At 45.9% G+C, this 21,190-nt stretch overlaps 1 long non-coding RNA gene across 1 annotated transcript; it reads right to left on the reverse strand.

Annotated features, from left to right (window-relative positions):
• Positions 1-1,970: 1,970 nt before the first annotated feature.
• Positions 1,971-20,066, reverse strand: LOC111538491. The gene is made up of 4 exons (XR_002730372.2): positions 19,875-20,066; positions 11,902-12,028; positions 11,049-11,150; positions 1,971-2,694 (listed from the first exon to the last, which is right to left on the reverse strand). It is a non-coding gene; the product is annotated as an uncharacterized LOC111538491 (long non-coding RNA).
• Between the last annotated feature and the right edge of the window lie 1,124 nt (positions 20,067-21,190).

Raw genomic sequence — 21,190 nt, forward strand, 5'->3', positions numbered from 1 at the left:
GCTGGGACTACAGGCATGCACCACCACACCTGGCTAATTTTTTTTTTTTACTTTTTTTTTTTTTTTTAAAGAGACAGGGTCTCATGATGTTGCCCAGGCTCATCTCAAACTCATGGGATCAAGCAATCCTCATACCACGGCCTCCCTATGTGTTGGGATTACAGGCATGAGCTACCAGACCTGGCCAGTTGTGGCACTTTGTAAGCAGCACCACCAAAATTTAACATGTGAAATATATAAGTTATTGACTAATAACAAATAGTTATTCCAATTTTTAAAATAACCATGAAATACAAGGACAGAAATTTTGAATGAAGTCCCACAAGCTAAAAGCCTGGAGTCCTCAGGAGAGTACAAATGTTTGACTTCCTGTGGGCCTGGCTGGCTTAGAGCCTTCCTGGCCTGTTCCTCCAACCTGCCATGGCTTATACCGTCCCTGATGGAGGGATTATGTATCTTTTGCTAAAAATTACCCCAGAATGATGCAGTGTGTCCTTTCTCCCTGATCCCATGACTGCTACCTTTGCTGCTGTCATACCAGCCTCCCATCCATTGCTCTTACTTTATTTCCCCCACTCCATAATTCATGTAATAGACAATTATCAAACACTGACCACGTACCAAACTCTTGAGGAGATACCAAAATGAACAAGGTCATGAAGATATTCTTTAATGCTATATTTTAGAAGCTTTACTGTTTATCTTTCACGTTTAGGTCTATAATCAATCTGAAAGTGATTTTTGTGTATAGTGTGAGGTAGGGGTCAAATTCCATTTTTCTCAAGTGTATATCCAATTGACTCAGCACGTTATTTATTGAAAAGCTCATCTTTTCTTCACTGCATTGCAGTGGTACCTTTGCTGAAAATAAAAGACTGTATATTTCTGGGTCTGGATTTTTTATTTTGTTCCAATAATCTATTTATTGATATCTACTTGAGGCAATATCATTCTGTTTTAGTTACTGTAGCCTAATAATAAGTTGTCATATTTAGTAATGTTAAGAAAATGTTTTTTCTTTTTCCAGATAGTCTTTGCTATTCTTGGACTTTTACCTTTCCATATAAATTTTGAAATTAGCTTATCACTTTCCACAAAATCTGGGCTTTCGATTGGAACCGTACTTCATTCTGTCAGGGATCCTATCTACTCCTTCCAATCCTAGCTATCTTGACATTTCTCCATGCTATCAAAAAGCTGGGTGAAGTATAGCTTTTATGGTTGTTCCTGACAAGAGGGCCATCTGATACCAGTCACTCCATCATAGTCAGAAGCAGAAGCCCTTTGCAAGCTTTCCACAATTCTATAAAAAGAGAAGTTCCATGATAAGAAACCTGTATGACAAACTTTCACTCTGCAGACTATGTTTAAAATCCTACTTTATGAAACAAGATTCATCCACCTGCAGTTGAGAGAAGACATGACCCATATTGGGTTAAACAAACAAAATGTATTGGTTCATATAACTGAAAAAATTCAGGAGAAAAATCATCATATACAAGATTCCAAACAAATTTTATCAGGATCCAATTTATCTCTATCTCTCTGTTCTACTTTCTGTTTGTTGAAGCCAATCTCAAATCAGCTCATGACCATAAGGTGGTTCACTCCCAGAACTATACTATCTCAGATCCACATCCAGGATAAAAAGAGTGTCTGTTTCAGGATACCTGGGAAAAGTCCTATTGGCTCTAGTTGGGTCACTGCCCATTCCTGAGGCAATCACTTTGCCAAGGTAAATTTGATGGATTCATCAGCTTAGGCCCAGGTCAGGTTCCTGTTCCTGAGCCAGAGGTAGATTCAGCTCCTCTAGAAGTCCATGGATTGACAGCATTAGTGGAAGTTCCCAAGCAGGAAGCTGGGGAGTGATTAAATGGATACCGGACAACCAAAAAAGCAAAAGTCTGCTTCACAGCCACACCCAGTGTCTAAATCCACATCACCTAAAGGTACCTGGAAGATCATAGGCTTCCTCGTCAGGTCCTCCAAGGCCACTTCCATGATCCTGCTTCTAGGACTGGAACCCCACCCCCTTCACATGGCCATGGGCTCCACATGCGTGGTCTGCAGGACATACGCAGCTCTTCCAGGCCCAGCATGTCCCCATCCATGTGTTCTCTTCCTTCTGTTACCTAAAGTCTCGGCAAGGGTTGGGCATGAGGAACAGGGGGATGAGCTTGGTTTTATTCCTTCATTGTCGCCACTTCCCTTTGCTCTCACTATGTCCTCAACAGGACAAGAACAGGATTATCAGGCTTAGCTTCCTAATGCTACCATTTACTGCTGTGATTCTGAAAAAGTCACTTTGCCACTCTGAGTCTCATTTGCTCAGCTGCAAATGGGGCTGACCATGTCTATGCATACTTTACCTCTTTCCAGGCAATCTCTCTAAGAAGAGTTCTATAATATAACAGAGGGAGGATAAGAGGTAACAAGCCCAGAGAAGATATCTTTTTGAATGGCTGTTAAGGCTGCTGGTGATGCTTCTGCTTTGGAAATCTTAAATGTGGAGTTTTTTTCCCCCCCAAGCATTTCAATAATTGTGAAGGTTAAGTGAAATAGTCTGGAAATGTTTGATAGACTGAAGCTCTAAAGAGATGCTGAATTGTATCATGGGTTCCAGACAGATCATTGCGACGCTCTTGTTCCACCCCAAGTGTTGTTTGTGTGTAATACATGTCAAGGGTTTCCACTCTAGGAAACAAAAGCACAAAAGTTTCACTGAAGTCCTTTGGCCTAATCCTCTTAAGAGCTGTTGAAGCCTCCCTGAATTGATCAGAGGCAGTCAAGTGCCTTCTTAAGACAGGAGGCTCTTTCAAGTTTTCTTATTGCTCCTAGTTCTGACAAACCCACTCAAGTTTCCTTGCTACCCCTTCACCATCACCCATACAACACTTGGAGCCTGAGATTCTGCTGAAGCTCACAGTGGGCAGGAAGTGGCTGGGCAGGGATCTTTCTAGAATCCACTCTCCTTCCACAGGGCCAAAAGGAGCTAAGACTGCACAATCACAATGGGTGCATGCTACAGAGGCCTCTGAAAATGCAGGTTTTGACTATACCTCACAGGAAGGACAGGACAGCGTCTGAGCTCAAGTTGTGTGTATGAGAAGCAGTGGCAGGTCTGGAAGTGTAATCAGGAAAATCAGCTGCACCTCCTGGCACAGGTGCATAACCCAGGATTGAAGTAATAAGACCAAATGCCCTAATGATCTTTGCAATTCAGAGCCTAGCACAATGCCTCATTTAGTGGCTATTCAGTTGAGTTGATAGTTGGGGTGGAAAGGAACAGATAGATTTAAGAGAAGTCTGGACAGTAGGCACATAAGACGTAGGGCTTGTTGAAGGATGAGGACAAAAAAGAGTAAACTATGGCTTTAGACACAGATACATCAGCAGATGCTAGGGGTGAGGAGGCAGTCCAGATGAAACCCAACTGTGGGTTATGAGGAACAACCACGTGGCTGTGTTGCCACAGGTCTTTTCCTCCCCAAATGCAAATACGCCCATTAGTAAGGTACCCTTGGCTGGAAGCCAATCTGGTTTCACCCCTGAAACTGTGAGCATCATTTCCACAGTGCTGTCAGCCTAAGAGGTGAGCTTCATTTTGCCAACAGCTTCTACTGAGATAGGGTTTGTTACTCAGGCATCTAAATAGCTCTATTTTAAGGATAAATTTATTTTCTGCAGATTAGTTCAGCTGATGTATTAGGTAGCTCAAAAAGACTCTAAAAAGAAAAAGAAGAAAGAAAAACCTCAACCCTAAATTCTACAGCTCCCTTTAAAGAAGGAAAAAAAAAAAAGATACCAAATAAATCCAAGCTCATTGATCTTCCAGCTCACTTGATTTACCTGGAACAGACTCACACCCAAGGGTGACTTCTTTCAGGAGCAGACTCTGGATTTCTTCCCCACCCTGGAATTCTCTGGTACTTCAGTGTTCTCAATTGTATAGTGGAAACAGAACACATTCAAAAATCTCAGCAGGCCGGGCACGGTGGATCACACCTGTAATCCCAACACTTTGGGAGGCTAAGGTGGGAGGATTGCTTGAGCCCAGGAATCCCAGACCAGCCTGGACAACATGGCGAAACTCCACCTCTACAAAAAAATGTAAAAATTAGCTGGGCATGGTGGCACGTGCCTGTAGTCCCAGCTGCTTAGGAACACTCCAGCCTGGGCAACAGAGCGAGACCTTGTCTAAAACAAACGAAAGAACACTTCTTAGCAAACTGTGTGACTGTGTGCAGGCATATGCAGAGGGATGGCCAGAGCTTAGACACTGGCTGTAGATAGTGAGGAGTGAGTATAGACAGACACTTCTCGCCCTATCTAGGAATGGTGGAAAGTCTGAGTTGGGGCAATACTGAGGGCCTTCCTCCTCAGCGCCTAACAGTATAACCTCATATTTACAAAGCGTTTCCAGTTTTCATCTCCCTCATTCTCCCATTTCCTAGATTGCTGCTGTCAATCAAGAGCCCTTCCTTAGCTCCAATCTCACATGGTGCTGGAACCTCCGTGCCAGTCCCCACAAGGAGGTCAGGCTGCCACTGCCTGCACATCTGACAAGAAACAGCTCACCACCTGGCAAGGCCTCCTGCTTCCATTTTTACAGGTAAACTCTGCCTCCCTTTACTTTCATCTGCTGGATTAGCTTTGGCCCTGCAGATACCCATATGGATTATGCACTTCCTCATCCTCCTCACCATTTATTTCTGTGCAAACCACCATCATGTCAGCCCATTAAGTGTTCTCCTTACAGGCCTTAAAACCACTGATATAGACCATGATTTCCCAATCATTTACGCCAGTTCCAGTTTGTCAATAACCTTATTAAGCGTATGCTTACAGAACCCAATGCTTACCTGGCCACGCTTGCAAGCCCAACATGGTTCCTTGTCCTAGATTCACACTTGTGTTGGGAGAGTCCGTGGTTGTGCTAACTTCTTTGTCAATCCCCATTCATATTGAGACTTGAATCAATTAAAACTCCTAAATCTTCTCGAGTCCAAACCTGTGTATTCCCTTTCCCAAATCTTTTTTTTTTTTTTTTTTTTGAGACGGAGTCTCGCTCTGTCTCCTGGGCTGGAGTGCAGTGGCCGGATCTCAGCTCACTGCAAGCTCCACCTCCCGGGTTCACGCCATTCTCCTGCCTCAGCCTCCCAAGTAGCTGGGACTACAGGCGCCCGCCACCTCGCCCGGCTAGTTTTTTGTATTTTTTAGTAGAGACGGGGTTTCACCGTGTTAGCCAGGATGGTCTCGATCTCCTGACCTCGTGATCCGCCCGTCTCCGCCTCCCAAAGTGCTGGGATTACAGGCTTGAGCCACTGCACCCGGCCCAAATCTTTTCAACAAATAAACTAGTGTGCATCAAGAACAAATGCTGTCACTGGTGCAATTTTTGTTAAACCTAAATACAATTCTGTGCATTTACCTTAGACGTTTTATCTAAATGTTCCTACAAGTCTCAAGGTCTTCAAGAAAACTTATCTGTCATTTGTCATTAGCTACACTCTAGCTTCATGGCATTCACTAATTTGATGGGTGAGCTTTTTCTTTCTTTATTCCAGCCACTGGTACATTGCAATAAAACTTGTCTGTCTATACTGGGGGGGGGGGGGGGGGTGAGCAGATGTGATCAAATCTGTTTTTACAGATTATAGACCTTGTTTGCTCAAAGTCACACGATGGACCTAGGTACTGTGGAGCTGGCACTAGAACTCTGATCTCTTAAAAACCAGAGTGGAGATTTTCCAACAGTGCCATAGGCTGCTGCATGGAATGTTTGCCTCCCCCAGGCCTGGCCACACTTGAGTGGATACTCATCATCCACTCAGCAGGTAGGGGCTTCACACCATTTTCAAGTTGCACACATACATTTTGCAACTGTATTTATTACCATGTGTTGACTGATAGAGGGCTATAGCCAGTAACAAAATTATTCTTCATTCACATTCACTTCGACACATCAAGCATCTCTGTCCAAACCCAGCTAGATCCTTCCCCTCTACACCTGCCCGGCTCACCATGATGGGATGGACACGGTCAAATCTGGGCACTAAGAGACTTGGGTGACAATGCTGGTTCCACTGTGTTAATTCTTTGACCTTGTTTGGCAAAAGCCATTTAATTTCCCTGAGCCTCAGTTTCTCACCTTGTATACATTGTCTCCTTTGATGCTCAAATCAATCCTGTAAGGTAGGACCACACCACCCTACCTTACACACCACCCTACCTTACACACCACCCTACCTTACAGGATTGATTTGAGCATCAAAGGAAACAATGAATACAAGGGTTTGTTGTTGTTGTTTGGCAAACTTTGCAAAGTTAGGTACATTGTTATTATCAGATGGGTATGGAGAACTCTAAAGTGAGTCAGTACCACTTAAAATTCCTTTTAAAGCAGTTCATTGCATCCTAACCTATTTATTCATTTCTCTTTTTTTCTTAAAGTCCCAACAAAAACTTAATATGAAGACTGCATGCAGGGATAGCACTGAATACAAATTAACCATTCAATGTTCTGTAGTCCCTCTGGCAGGGAAACGATCCACCTATTAAAACACCCAGTCAGAGCTGGCACACACAGTGCTGATAACCCCAGCAGGCAATGACCTTGGCACCATTACAAGGGCAATATTTTCAAATGGATGAACTATTCCTGAACAAAGTGTCCAGTGTACTAGGAATAAACAGGCTTTTCATCAACCAAGGCTGTGTGTTTTCTGGTTCCAACAACCTTTCCCAGAGACAGTGCTGGAGAGGAGGCGGCACCAGGAAGCAGCACCTCCTCAGCAGCCTGCCCAGCCCGCTCATCCCTCTTCCAGAATCCTATGACTGGACGGGTCTCCACACCTCCATCCTCTCCTCTGATGGTTTCATGATTGCTTTTCTGCACTTTCGCAAAAGGAGAACCCGATGCTGCCCTTGGTGACTCTGGTCAGACCTCAGCAGGTGGAGGATCAGCCCTCCCCGTGGTGTAAAATGAATTCCTGGAGCCTCATGAACAAGAACCTGTGATAGAGAGTCAGGTACAATGTCACCAGGTAACTGCAAGGCCAAGTTTTGAAAAGATGGGCGAATCACCCAGGACAGTCCGAAAGAGGTCACACAAGAGGCAGACAAGATCCTTGAGACAAAATTCACAAGGAGAGGAAGAAAAGACTCTGGATCCACCAGAATGGAAGCACAAGTGCAAAATACAACTGGAAAAACTTGCTTCTTCGCTAAGCCAAGGAGGCTGTAGCTGGCCCTTTCAGCTGTCTGTTCTTTCATTCATTCTACAAATGTTTATTGAGCACCTACTGTGTACCCAACACTGTTCTATGTTCTGGAGACACAGAATAAACAAGACAAAGTTCCTGCTCGCCTTACATTCTGATGGGAGTAGACAAACAATCAAGTAACTGTCTAGGTAGTGATAAGTGCTGAGAGGCACAGGGAGTGTAGGGCATGAGCTGACATCAGGGAAGGCCCCTCTGTTAAGGTAAATTTGACCAGAGGTTTGAAGGCAGTGAGGGAGCAAGAGATGACTATCTGGGCCAGCATATTCCAGGCAAGAGCAGGATTCAAACAGTGAAGAAGAGGGTGTTACAGGAATGGACTGAGCCAAGGAGAGTCCAGAGAGATGAAGGCAGAGGGGCAACAGGGAGCCTGCGAGCCATCTTCAGCATTTTAATTCCAAGTGATCTGGGAAAATACTGGCAGAGGGGGAGGGTTGAAACAGAAAAGTGAGACAATCTGATTTTTGTGTATGAAGCTCATGCTGGGTGCTTGATTAAGACTATAAAGAAGGCAGAAAAGAATGTGAGCAGCAAGACTGTGAGGAGAAGAGCAGGACAACTCAAGCAGGAGATGGTGGCAGTGGCTCAGACCACGACAGCAGCATAGGAATGAGCTGAGAGTCTGGATTTTGTTAGGGTAAGACCTGCAGAATTTAATAATAATAGGATATTGGGAAATGAGCGAGACTCAAGGATTAGTCCACGGTTTCTTTTGCTGAAGCAACTGGAAGGACAGAGTTAACATTTAGTGGCAAGAGGAAGGTTATGGGTGAGGTAGGGTGAAAGGCATCAGGATCATGGTTTTGGGTATGGTTTGGGTAGCTATTAGAAACTAAGTGGAGATGTCTAGTAGGTTGTGGATCAAGCAAGTCTTGGGTTCAGGCTAGAGATGTAAGCTTGGAAATAATCAGTGTAGAGAAGGTATTCAAAGCCAAGAATGAGGTTGATATTAACAAAGGAGTGAGTACTGAGAGAGAAGAGATCCAAGGACTAAGTCCTGGGGCAATCTTACACAAAGAAGACTTAGCAAAGCATACTAAAGTGAGTTAAAGAATTTTTTTCTTAAAAAAACAGCCTAGAGAATATATAAAGAAAATTTCTCAAAAAGTAAACATTGATTGACTTTGCCAAATGCTGCTCTTTGGTCACAAGTGATAATAACTAAGAATTGACTATTGGATTTAGAAATTTGGAGGTCCCTGGTGACTTTATGGGGGCAGTCTTATTTCTCCAATGAATAGCCCCAGAATCAATAACTTAGTACAATAAAAAGCTTATATCTCACTCATCTCACAGTCCAATCAAGTATTTGGCAGGTGGCCTTATTTGTGATTTGGGTGCCAGGCTCTTTCCATCTTCAGGGCACACCGGCCATGGTTCCCTTGGAAAGGGAAGGAGTGGTCCATATAGAAGCACACTGAGCTCTGGTGCTTCAGCCTGAAGCTGGCATGTTGACCCTACTAGAGTTCCCATGGCAAGAACTAGTCACACGGCCTCATTTAAAGGCAAAATTATGGGAAACATCATTTTGTTGTGTGCCCTGGAAGAGGAAGTGGTTTGGTGACCATCTAGTCAGTTTCTCTCACAATGACCTTGGCAAGAGCACTTTTGGAGGAGGGTGAAAACCAAAGACTGATTGAAGGTAGTTCAAGAGAAAACAGGGAAGTAGAGAAATGGGGTGGTAGCTAAAGTAGGCTTGGGGTCTAGAGAGGTGTTTTGTTTCCGGTTTGTTTGTATGATATTGGAAATGATGCTGTAGAGAAGAGACAACTGCTGGAGGGATGTCCTTGAGTAGGTGACAGAGAAAGGGACCTAGCTCAGTGCCATGCATAAGAATGCCTTGGAGAGCCCATTGAAACAGATTCTGGGGCCCCAACTCAGACTTTTTTTTTTTTTTTACAGAGTCTTGCTCTGTTGCCCAAGCTGGAATGCAGTGGCACAATCTTGGCTCACTGCAACTTCTGCCTCCCAGATTCAAGTGATTCTCATGCCTCAGCCTCCCAAGCAGATGGGATTACAGGTGCATACCACCACGCCTGGTTAATCTCTGCATTTGTAGTAGAGATGGGGTTTCACATGTTAATCTCGAACTCCTGGCCTCAAATGATCCACCTGCCTTGGCCTCCCAAAGTGCTGGGATTACAGGCATGAGCCACTGAGCCTGGCCCTGCCCCAGACATTCTGATTCAGCAGGTCTGGACTGGGGGTGGACAAGTTGCATTTTCTGACCATCCCCCAGGTGATACTGATGCAGTCAAGATTCAGGCCCACATTTTGAGAATTGCTGACAGGCGCTTGGGAAATTCATTCCTTGTCTAAGGCGGGAAGGCAGAGCAGGTAGGCACAGATGGAGGTGGGAGTGCAGGCAAGGGTAGGAAGATGGGAACTTGGCAGCCAATTATTTTATTAGCTCAGTGAATTTGGAAGAAAGGTCACCAGGTAAGGGTGAGGATAGGGGAGGAAATGTTGCAAGTTTGAGTGGGGGAAGAAATCACTGTCTTGGAGAGTGTGAGAATAAGTAGTGCAGGGAAATGAAATAGGAGTGCCAGCCAGACGCCAGGACCCACCTGCAGCTAGTGAGGCTGAACTTAGAGTGAGACCAGGCAGCTGCACACAGCCGGGCAGTGCACACAGGGGGCAGACAGTAGGATTTAGCCAGGACTGTGGTCTTGCCAGGCAGGTACAACAAAGGAGAGGGGGTCAAGGGAGTTGACTGTGTATTGATGGGAGGGATGCAGACCCCAGATCACAGCATCTAAGTGGGTACAGAGGGCAGGGAAGACTTGCAAGTAGGAGCAAGGAATGGTGAAAAGATGGCAGATCAGTCCATTGTGGGTCGCAGTAAAGCTGAAGAATCACTGGAGAGGGAAGACTGAGTGGGACGAGAACTGTGTTAGGAGAGTGGGACGTTTGAAGTCAAGACGATACAGACAGTGCAACTGGGAGTAATGACAGAGTCAAGAGAACGGCCATGGGGATGAGTGGCTGTGATGCCATAAAGGACAAGATTGGTGGAGAAGAGCAAGGAGAGGAACCAGGAGGCTGAGTGTCGGAAGGATCATGTCTGTGGATAATGAAATTGCCAAGGATCATAATCAAGAGTATTATTAGAAAGAACGCTGAGAGCTGTTGTTTTCAAACCCTCCTTCCAGAACCTAGTGCTCTAAGGAGGGGAAGAAATTCTGAAATATCAGCTCTCAGCCCCCAAGCAAAAATGTCTCCAGAGTCTCCTTCAAGTGCTAATTGCAAAATAAACAGAAAGCCAGCAGGGGCTGCCTGGGGAGAAGTGGAAACAGCAGAGGAGCATCCCTAGTTGGCCGGTGTTTGCCTCGGAAGAGCCCAGCTTCCCCAGCTGCTCTCCCTGCTTAATGTGAAGAATTAAGAGTGGTGGCGAGCGGCTGGGGGCCCTGAGGTGACTCATCGCAGCCAGCCAGCCCTCGGTAAGTTTCTGCATGCATTTTATGTGGAATCCTAGGCTGCTGGTTGATGACATCTTAGATTTCATATTTAACTGCCGTGCGTGTTCTAGTGCAGAAAAGACTAAATATAGACTTGGAATTGGGAAATCTAAAAGGAATAGCAGAGCAGCCTCAGTGGCCAGTGCTGGAGGGGGTGTGAGGAGCTAAGGATGTGGAAGTGTGGCCAAGAGGGCATTGTCTCTGTCCACTCCTGCCGAGGACCCTGCCCCAGGACGGGGGTGCCAGGAGAGAAAATACCAGCCCCAACACACTATTGAAGATAAACAGCTTCCCTCTCTTGACTTACCAGAGTGGGGCTGCAGTTCCCCCGGTCCTCCCTGCGTGGAAGCGGCAGTGGATTCTGTCCAGAGCTGTGGAGCCAGTTCCTCTCTGCCAGGTCAGACCCGGCCTTGAGACAGAGAGAGCATCGGGCTCCCTGTTAGCCCCTCCCTTTATCCTCCAGGCCCAAGAAGCCCAACAGAAAAACCAGCCCCTTCCCCTAAGTCAGTCGTGGCTGCAGATCAGCATCTGAGGGGTGGGGCAGCACAATGCTTGGACCACACGTGAATCCCATCAGCAGCATATGTAGTGAGATTTAGAGGCTGGAAGGACGGACAGGAGGGACTTACATCCAAAGTCAGCTGTGGTTATCTCTGGGTGATAGGATTATGGTGACTTTTCCATTTTCTTATCTGTATTTTCTAAATTTTCTATAATTAGTATGCATTATTAACATATGTACAAAAACTCCTAATAAGCTTGTTTTGTTTTTTGTTTTTGTTTTTGAGACAGCGTCTTGTTCTGTCGCCCAGGCTGAAGTGCAGTGGCACGATCTTGGCACACTGCAACCTCCGCCTCCTGAGTTTAAGCAATTCTGCCTCAGCCTCCTGAGTAGCTGGGACTACAGGCGCCCGCCACCATATCTGGCTAATTTTTGTATTTTTAGTAGAGATGGGGTGTCACCATGTTGTCCAGGCTGGTTTCAAACTCCTGACCTCAGGTGATCCACCTGCCTTGGCTTCCCAAAATGCTGGGATTGCAGGTGTGAGCCACTGTGCCCAGACTGTTGTTGTTTAGAAAACACTTAGCTGGATGGGTTAGCCTTGACAAGGGGCACACCAGCCTTAAAAGATCATTCAGCCAAACACCCAAAGACTCACCTAGCACACAGCTGGAACCGAAATTCAGCATAGGGTGCATAACACGGGCATCAAGGATTCAGGGTTAGCATCACCTGGCGGTCACATCCTCTTCACTTCCCAATTACAGATAGCTGGACCCCCAACCCTGTGAAGACAGAACAAAGAAGCACGGGAGACGGTGGGGTTCTCAGGGGAGAGGACCCTTCGCATCTCCTCCAGTCTATATTTCTCTCTCTCGCCTCGATGGTGTTGACTGCAGCATCTTGTGTGGTTTACGTGCCTTGTGAGCCAAGGCCAGTGTTACCTTGCTGCTGGCCAGTGTAACAAGGGGGACCTTGGGCCACCCAGCCTGAACTAGATTTCATTTTCCCCACCTGGTCTGGGTTGTCACATTCGGGTGCAGTACTGCAGATGCTGCATTAGCCTTGACGTGAGGTTTGAAATCAGGTTCAAAGACCTGCAGTCTAATATAAACACAAAATGACCTCGGATAAGGGCAGGCCCTAGATAAAACTGTTAAAGAGGCCAGGTGCAGTGCCTCATGCCTTAATCCCAGCACTTTGGGAGGCAGAGGCTGGTGGATTGCTTGAGGTCAGGAGTTTAAGACCAAACTGCCCAACATGGTGAAACCCCATTTCTACTTTAATACAAAAAAATTAGCCGGGCGTGGTGGCACATGCCTGTAGTCCCAGCTACTTGAGAGGCTGAAGCAGGAGAAGAGCTTGAACCCGGGAGGCAGAGATTGCAGTGATCGGAGATCGTGCCAGCGCACTTCAGCCTGGGTGACAGAGCAAGATTCTGTCTCAAAAAAAAAAAAGCAAACCTGTTAAAGAAATAAAACGTATCTTTGGACATCTCCCTAAAAAGGAAAGAGTGACTTCTTAGCAGGGCACCTGACTTTCTAGGGCTGCATGCAAGTACCCATCGCAGTACTTTCCCATCCTGGGTCGCTGTCCTTAGGGGTCTCTTCCTGGATGAGTGCCCTAATCTGAGAGACACATTCCCATGTGGCAGTAGCCACCTGTGTTCACACCTAGCTGCAAAATGAAACTGTATCTTAACCCATGGCCTCTTTCTACAAAGACATGGCCTTACCCCAATAAACAAAACGCCAATGGCAGAAATTTTAGGTTGACCTATAGGATGATAGTAGGGAATTTTTAGGATAGAGTGAAGGGTTAGGAGTCCCCCTAAAATAATGACCCTTTACTTAAATATGTCTCCATCAACAGGAACATCGACTCACTGGAAGATTAAGCTACCTTAAATCCTTATGGAGCAACAAGAGATTTTTAAATGAAAAAAAAAAAAAAGGAGGAAAGAGAATAAAAAAGAAAAAAGAAAAGAGAACTAGTAGGATAGGGAACTGATTTTTTTTAATTTTTTTTTATGTATATGGACATAGAATGTGAAATGAAAGGGGACTGTTTTTAAAACACATATCCACATTCTTTCATTCGCTTTTCTCCTTTGTCCTACGCATGGGGCAGTATGATATGCTATTTAGCCTCCCTTGAAGATGAGCTTCAAGTCTTATATTTTAAATAGTATTTTCTAGAATAGCCATTGTCAAACTGTGGACCAGGGAACACTGGGGGTTTTGAACTCATGGTTTGTTTTTTTTTTCATTTTTTAAAAAAGCCTTTTAAAAAATATAGAGATGGCGGGGCAGGGGGGGGGTCTTCCTAAGTTGACCAGGCTGGTCTTGAACTCCCGGGCTTAAGGGATCCTTCTGCCTCAGCTTCCCAAAGTGTTGGGATTAACCCATTTTAGGACATTCTTGAGGTCAAAACTCTTTTTGTAATAATATACAATTTGCCTTTTTTACTCAATTGAGTTTTCCATAGGGCACAGGATATATCATGACATCAATGCATCAAAAAAGCTTCTATGGTCCCAAAAGTTTGGGAAATATTTTAGACTCTCTCAGAGAATGTATGTCTATTAGCATATTAAAGGCTCTGAGAAGTTCTGTAATATAAAATCTGTTTAACTTGGTTTAATGTAACTGCAAATTTATTTGGCTATAGCATTTATTTTTGTTTTGGTTAGTTTGTTCAACACCTGTTGCTATCATATTTTGGGAAATGCTCCTCCAGGGGTAAGATGTTAAGCCAGTATTCCTCTGACTGAGGAGTTTTATTAGAGAGCTCTCATCTGGACCTGATGTAAACAAGTCAAAGAATGGGTATTAGTGTATCGGTATAGTGGAGTGGTCAAGAACAGAGCCGGACTGCCTGGGATCAAATCCCAACTCTGCTACTTACTATCTGAGACTTTGGGCAAGTTATTCAACCTTTCTTTGCCTTACATTCTTCATGCATAACATGGGACTATTTTATATATACATTAGAATGGTGTCCTGCACATAGTAAATGCTATTTAAGAATCAGATCGGTCAGGCGCAGTGGCTCACGCCTGTAATCCCAGCACTTTGGGAGGCTGAGGCAGGTGGATCACCTGAGGTCAGGAGATCAGGACCATCCTGGCTAATACAGTGAAACTTCATCTCTACTAAAAATACAAAAAATTAGCCGGGTGTGGTGGTGGGCACCTGTAGTCCCAGATACTTGGGAAGCTGAGGCAGGAGAATGGCATGAACCCAGGAGGTGGAACTTGCAGTGAGCCAAGATCGCGCCACTGTACTCCAGCCTGGGCGACAGAGTGAGACTCCATCTAAAAAAAAAAAAAAAAAATCAGCTTTCATCTATTACTAATCTATCATTTTGACAGGCATGCTTGTTTAGGATCAGGACTAAAAGCTGCGCCACTAACTAGTGATATAACCTGAGGTAGGTCTCCAACCTGCCATCGATGTCAGTTTGCCCATACTTTGAATTAGAAGGTAAGACAGGGCCGGGCATGGTGGCTCACACCTGTAATTCCAGCACTTTGGAAGGCTGAGGCAGGCAGATTACTTGAGGTTAGGAGTTTGAGAGCAGCCTGGCCAACATGGTGAAACCCTGTCTCTACTAAAAATACAAAAATTAGCTGGGTGTGATGGCGGGCACCTATAGTCCCAGCTACTCAGGAGGCTGAGGCAGGAGAATCACTTAAACTTGGGAGGTGTAGATTGCAGTGAGTCAAGATCATGCCACTGCTCTCCAGACTCTGTCTCAAAAAAAAAAAAAAAGTGAGATGAGATAAGCTTGAAGCCCCTTAGCGCCAATATTCCCTGACTGCACCGGCTCCCTACAGAAGGCAGCACTAAACTGGCGCATGACAGGAGAAAACACAGAGGGAGGGAGCAGGCGGCCTAGGAGCCTTCAGGTCCTGCACAGGATCAGCAAGAGATGAAGGGGCTCACAAAATGGGATGCTTAGCCTTTGAGAATGCAGTTTATTGGCTCCAGAGTTCAGGCTCCCACTAGCCAGCTTCTCAAAGTGCCCAGATGTGAAGGAGAAAAAAGGCGGGGTTAGATCTCCCCACCAACGCCATACCACCCCCCTCCATGGCACAAGTTGATCTAGCTGCTTGCAATGAGGGCCTGGCTACAGAGAGGAACTGGCTTTTCAAAAGGGCCACCTTGACCGGGCGCGGTGGCTCAAGCCTGTAATCCCAGCACTTTGGGAGGCCGAGACGGGCGGATCACGAGGTCAGGAGATCGAAACCATCCTGGGTAACATGGTGAAACCCCGTCTCTACTAAAACTACAAAAAACTAGCCGGGCGAGGTGGCGGGCGCCTGTAGTCCCAGCTACTCGGGAGGCTGAGGCAGGAGAATGGCGGGAACCCGGGAGGCAGAGCTTGCAGTGAGCTGAGATCGCGCCACTGCACTCCAGCCTGGGCGACAGAGCGATACTCTGTCTCAAAAAAAAAAAAAAAAAAGGGCCACCTTTTGAGGACACCCTCACCTCCACCTCAGCCCCAGAGAAACCTTTTGGACACCTAACCTTGGTAAGACACGAGTGGCTGCCTTTAGAAAAATTCCTCCAGTGTGACTTCATCACAGTTGGGGATGAAGGGAATGCACACAGGGAAAAAAACTGAACATATCTGTATAAGAGAGAGCTTTGAATTGCTGGCAGCTGTGGGCCAAGGTAGAGGAGCCCAACATAAAGCTTATGAGGCTAAATTGGGAACATTTGAATGCTTGGTTTTGTGCTTAAAAAAGCAAGTAGCAGCTCAGCCGCCAGATGTTGGAGAACTTGGACATGTAGCTCGTGGGCTTTGGTATCAGCAACACTTTGGCAGGTGACCACACGTCAAAGAGAGATGATGACTTGCTTTCCTAAAACTGCTTCTAGGGAGGGAGCCTGGTGGCTTTCGTGTTTCACTTTCACTGAAGCAGTTATATTTGGGAACACCAAAAAGAATCTCTTAACTCAGAGAAGATTGACTCTAGGGCCTGTCAGCAAAGGAAGAACTCCTAAGAACTGGCTTCATAAGAGCTCAGCTCCCTATCACTCAAGCCTGTGAATAATCACTGAACTACTCTCTCTCTAACACAGTATATCAGTTAGGAATTGCTTTCAGTTGCTAGCAATAGAGAACTGACTGTAGTGGCGTAAATGCATGAAGGTGTTTATTTTTGTCATGTCATGAGAAATGCAGACATGGGTAATTACTGGCATTGGTTTGGTGGCTTGAGAAAATCAGGGACAGGTATTTGTAATTTTTTATTTTTATTTTTTGAGATGGAGTCTCACTCTGTCGCCAGGCTGGAGTACAGTGGCACGATCTCCGCTCACTACAACCTCCGCCTCCCGAGTTCAAGCGATTCTCCTGCCTCAGCCTCCCAAGTAGCTGGGACTACAGGGGCATGCCACCACGCCCAGCTAATTTTTGTATTTTTAGTAGAGACGGGGTTTCGCCATGTTGGCCAGGATGGTCTCAATCTCTTGACCTCATGATCCACCTGCTTCGGCCTCCCAAAGTGTTGGGATTACAGGCGTGAGCCACCGCATCTGGTCCATGATTCTTTTAGTCTTTTCTTCACAGCCTCAATATGTCTGTTGCAGCTCCAGCCATCACATCCACATCTCAAACAATAGGAATCAGGAAGGATGGGATGGCAAACAAGGCTTTCCTAGAAGTCCCACCCAACAAGTTCTGCTTTTATCTTCTGCAAGAGAACTCATCTTTTCACTGGATACGTGCTAACCAGGATAACACCGGGGATCTCTAAGAGAGAAGGTGGGGGTGGATATCACGTAGGAAGCTAGCACTCTCTGCATGGGGCTCTCCAGAGAGATGTGTTTAGAAAAGAAGTTGCTGTATGAACTGGTCCTTCTGGGAGAGCTTGTTATGTGAAAGAGCAGGTATCTGAGGGAGCCTCAGGTTACCCACGAAACTGACCTCTAGGTCTCTCTCACTCTGAGAGGGGTGAACTGGCTTCGGTTCTATGAGTGCCCCTAGTTCCCAAGTCAACTTGATTAGGAAAGGAGAGGATCAGGAAATGGAAATCTCTGTAAAGCAGTGGATTCATTCCTTGATCAAAGGCATGGTGGTTTGTAGCAAGCATACAAATATGAATGTGTATGTTGACAGAGGAAGCACCCGGCTACTACTTGTCAATGTAGTGAGGCAGGGGATGGATCAAGTAAACATGCTTCTGAAACTTCAGAATCTTACAAATTAGAAGAGAGCAACATAAAACATGAAAACTAGAAAGTGAGCCGGGCGCGGTGGCTCATGCCTATAATCCCAGCACTTTGGGAGGCCAAGGCGGGTGGATAACGAGGTCAGGAGTTCGAGACCAGCCTGACCAACATGGTGGAACCCTGTCTCTACTAAAAAAAAAAATACAAAAATTAGCTGGGCATGGTGGCAGGTGACTGTAATCCCAGCTGCTCCGGAGGCTGAGGCAGGAGAATCACTTGAAACCAGAAGGTGGATGTTGTGGTGAGCCGAGATTGCGCCACTGCACTCCAGCCTGGGCAATAAGAGCGAAACTCTGTCTCAAAAAAAAAAAGAAAACTAGAAAGTTAGACAGGGTAAGTGGAAGTCAGCCCCTGGCACAGAGAAGGGTGCAGTCATTGCCACTAGGATGCTCCCAAAGGCTTTCAAGAGGAAGGGGAAGACGTGAGGCTTGCTGGATGACCAGGGGAATAACTGGGAGGCCGGGGAGTGGTGGTATCTCCTAGCCACACAGTAGGGCTCCCTCAACTGGCAACAGAAGCAGCCGTTGACCTGAATTTCCAAGGACCACCATGGACTCCCAAACAAAATGTCATCCCAATGTTTCCAGCTCTCTATCCAGCCTTGTAAAACAAAGATGTGGAATTTAGCAAGATTCAACAAAAACTGTGGAAGGGCACAATACATAAAAATACCATAGCCAAGAACCAAAACACTAACTTCTGTTACCGGAGGGGGAAAAGCTCTCACGGATGCATGGGCGAATGGGCTGAAGAAAAGGGGACATTTGTTCCTGGGCTTTCTTCAGATTTGGGAGCAAAAAAGGCTAGCAAGACAACAGCATTCTACAGAGAAGCTAAGTGGGGAGGTATAAGGGTGGCTGGTTTTTCCTTAAGTCTACACGTTTCCAACTGCTATTTCGTGCTTCCAGCCGTTACCATATGTTCACAGATTTTAAAGTCACAATAAACGTCAGGGTGAGCAGCTGTGGAATAATTCACACTTTTGTTCATTTTCCAGCACCCCCCATCAGATCACATTGCTTAAATAATGCCCCACCCTCCCACCACCTGTACATCAAGGTCACGGTCCTCCTCCATTAACAGCAGCAAGAGCAGCCAGTTTTACTCTTGCAGGAAGTTCGCAGAATTGCAAACTTGACGGCTGAGCTTCGGATGGGTCATGAAATGTTTAGTCTCTAAACCTTGCTTTTCCAGGGGTTAGATATTTAAAACATTTCTTTTTCCTAATGGTATCTTTCAATCATGCAAATTACCACAAGTACACAAGAGCAAAGACACATTCTGTGTCAGTGTTTTGTTTGCATTGTGAGAGGCTGATAATGTGGGAGGAAGTTTGTGTAGTGACTGTCTGGGTTCAAATCCTGGCTCTGTCACTTATTTGCTGTGTGAACTGACAAATGTAAACTGATTAGAATGGTGCCAGGAACAGATGCTATTATTATTCAGCAACCAGCCTGAATGTAATCATGTACTTGTTTACCTTTGTAGCTTCTTAAGGACCAATCCTTAACGGTTAAATCCTGCAGGGATCTGCTGTGTGTTTGTCCAGTTAAGTTCTGGGCAAGGAAAAGCCCTGGGTCTTCTGCGTGGCTCCCTTCACTCTTCCACCTGTACATCCCATAACCAGCATCTTCTATAGTGCAGGGGACAGGCCTACTTGTCCATGGTTAGTTGCTGGCCCACCTGTGAGAATGCAGGAAAGTCTGAAAGATGGCAGAATGGAGAGGCCTCAGTTTGGAGCTTTTCTTTTTACTTTTCTGCAATGCTGGTAGGATTACAACCTTACAGAACTGCAGTCTATCAGAGGCATCCAATTGTTCATACATCTGCTCAAAAAGCAGCTTGCTCTTGAGGAAAGAGATGAGCAGGCCTGGCCCGACCCTTTGTGACACCAAAGAGGCTAGCACTGCTCTTGGGAGTCCTGCCCAGTGGTCTGGCCTTGGGAGCTGCCAGCTACACGGAGAGAGTTGGATCCTCTCCATGTAATGAAATTGACTCAAAAAGAACAAAGTTGCTTTCAACACCTGCTCACCCTGGCGCAGCTCTCAAGGCCAAGAGGGGAATGGGTAATTGCAGACCACAGGCAATGACAGAAAAAAAAGGGGGAAAAATCAGCAGTTCAGCATCTTCCCCTTCATTTCATGGTGGGGGGGTCAATGCAGACCTCACCATGCCTGTCTCCAGAGAGCTGGAAACAGTGGAATGGCTCAAAGGGCAGCAGGAAAGAAAGGACAGAGGGATCTGGAAAAGCAGCCCCAGAATGGTCTCCTTTTTGTGTAAGCTAGCTTGGAATGGGTTTCTATGACTTGTACCCACTCTTATTTGCAATTCATTTTTTGAGAAAGGCAACATGGACACCTTGGTAGAAGAAGAACAGCAGCCCGTTCACCATTTCAGAAGAGCTGCAAGGTGGCTTCAGGGCTCCTGGGGCACCACAGCCAGCCTAGCCCCATTCACCCATGGAGCCCTCCAGCCTACTTTTGCTCACTTTGTTTGGCTTCATTGCCCAGCAGTGGCCAACCTCCATGGAGTTCACATGATCAAACTCATGGAAGGCAGCAAAGATGGGGACACTAGGAAAAGAGGTTCTCAAAATTGAATCTTCCTCTTTCACTGACTGTTGTAATCACACCACTAGATGTTGCCAAATGTTTGTAGAAGTCTCTTCTCCTGGTACCTGCCTAGCTCACACCCACAGGGATGGACAAAGAATGGTCAAATTTATTCTATGTGACCCCTGTCCATATTCATGACTCACTGGACAACACGTGTCCACACCCAACCCAGCTGAACTCAACTGAATTAGGACCTGGCATAGACGTCTGGGCTCATGGCTTAAATTAAGGTTATGTAGTCACAGGAGCCATGGGGTATCCCTGCTTGGCCCTGCAAGCCAGAACAATGGAAGCCACTCTGGAGAGAGAGATAGAGATGAAAACAGATGGAAAAGCAGCGAGAAGCCACAGGAATGAGCTGCCTGCATTCCCCGCTCTCCAGACCCCGGTTCTGGATCCAGCCTCACCTCCTGCCATAGTTTCTGAGAGGTATCCCAGTCTACTTTCAACTCAGTGTCTTCCTTTTTGCTTACTTGATTGTGTTTCTATTACGTGCATCCAGAAGAGTTTCCTCTAAGGCAGTGATTCACAGTTTACTGAATTCTTTCACATGTTGTCCTGTTTGGATTTTGCTTCGCACGCTACTCCAGGGAGAAGGCAAGGGAGGCATCATCATCATCTGCATTTTATGGTCAAAGACATCCAGACAATGACTGCTCAAGGTCTCCTAGGCAGGGAGGCAGGTCTTTGACCCAGACACAGCATCATCTCCACTGCACCACACCCTCTTGACATTGGAGGTGTACTTCCAGGAAAAGGGACTCTGGCGCCAAGGTATAACTGAAAGAGATTTGCTGCATTCCTAAGCACAAGTGCATATTTCAAGGGGAAAAATAGGAGCTTCAGCGTGATCATTCATGCCACAGCCTTCATGAGGCTAACTCTGTAAACAAAGTGCATTGAGAAAGGGAAACCAGGCGTGGAAATTGTGGTAGAGAATACTCCCCCTTAAAAAATATGTGACGCTTATAATATCATATTATTTTAGCATTTGCCATACTTTTTTCTCTCTTCCTCGAGGGCACCAGTGAACAACGGACAGGCAGGTTACATTTCTCTTCTCCACTTTTGCCTAGTCCTCACTGACAGT

Source organism: Piliocolobus tephrosceles, chromosome 5 (genome assembly GCF_002776525.5).
Source record: "Piliocolobus tephrosceles isolate RC106 chromosome 5, ASM277652v3, whole genome shotgun sequence".
NCBI lineage: Eukaryota > Metazoa > Chordata > Mammalia > Primates > Cercopithecidae > Piliocolobus > Piliocolobus tephrosceles.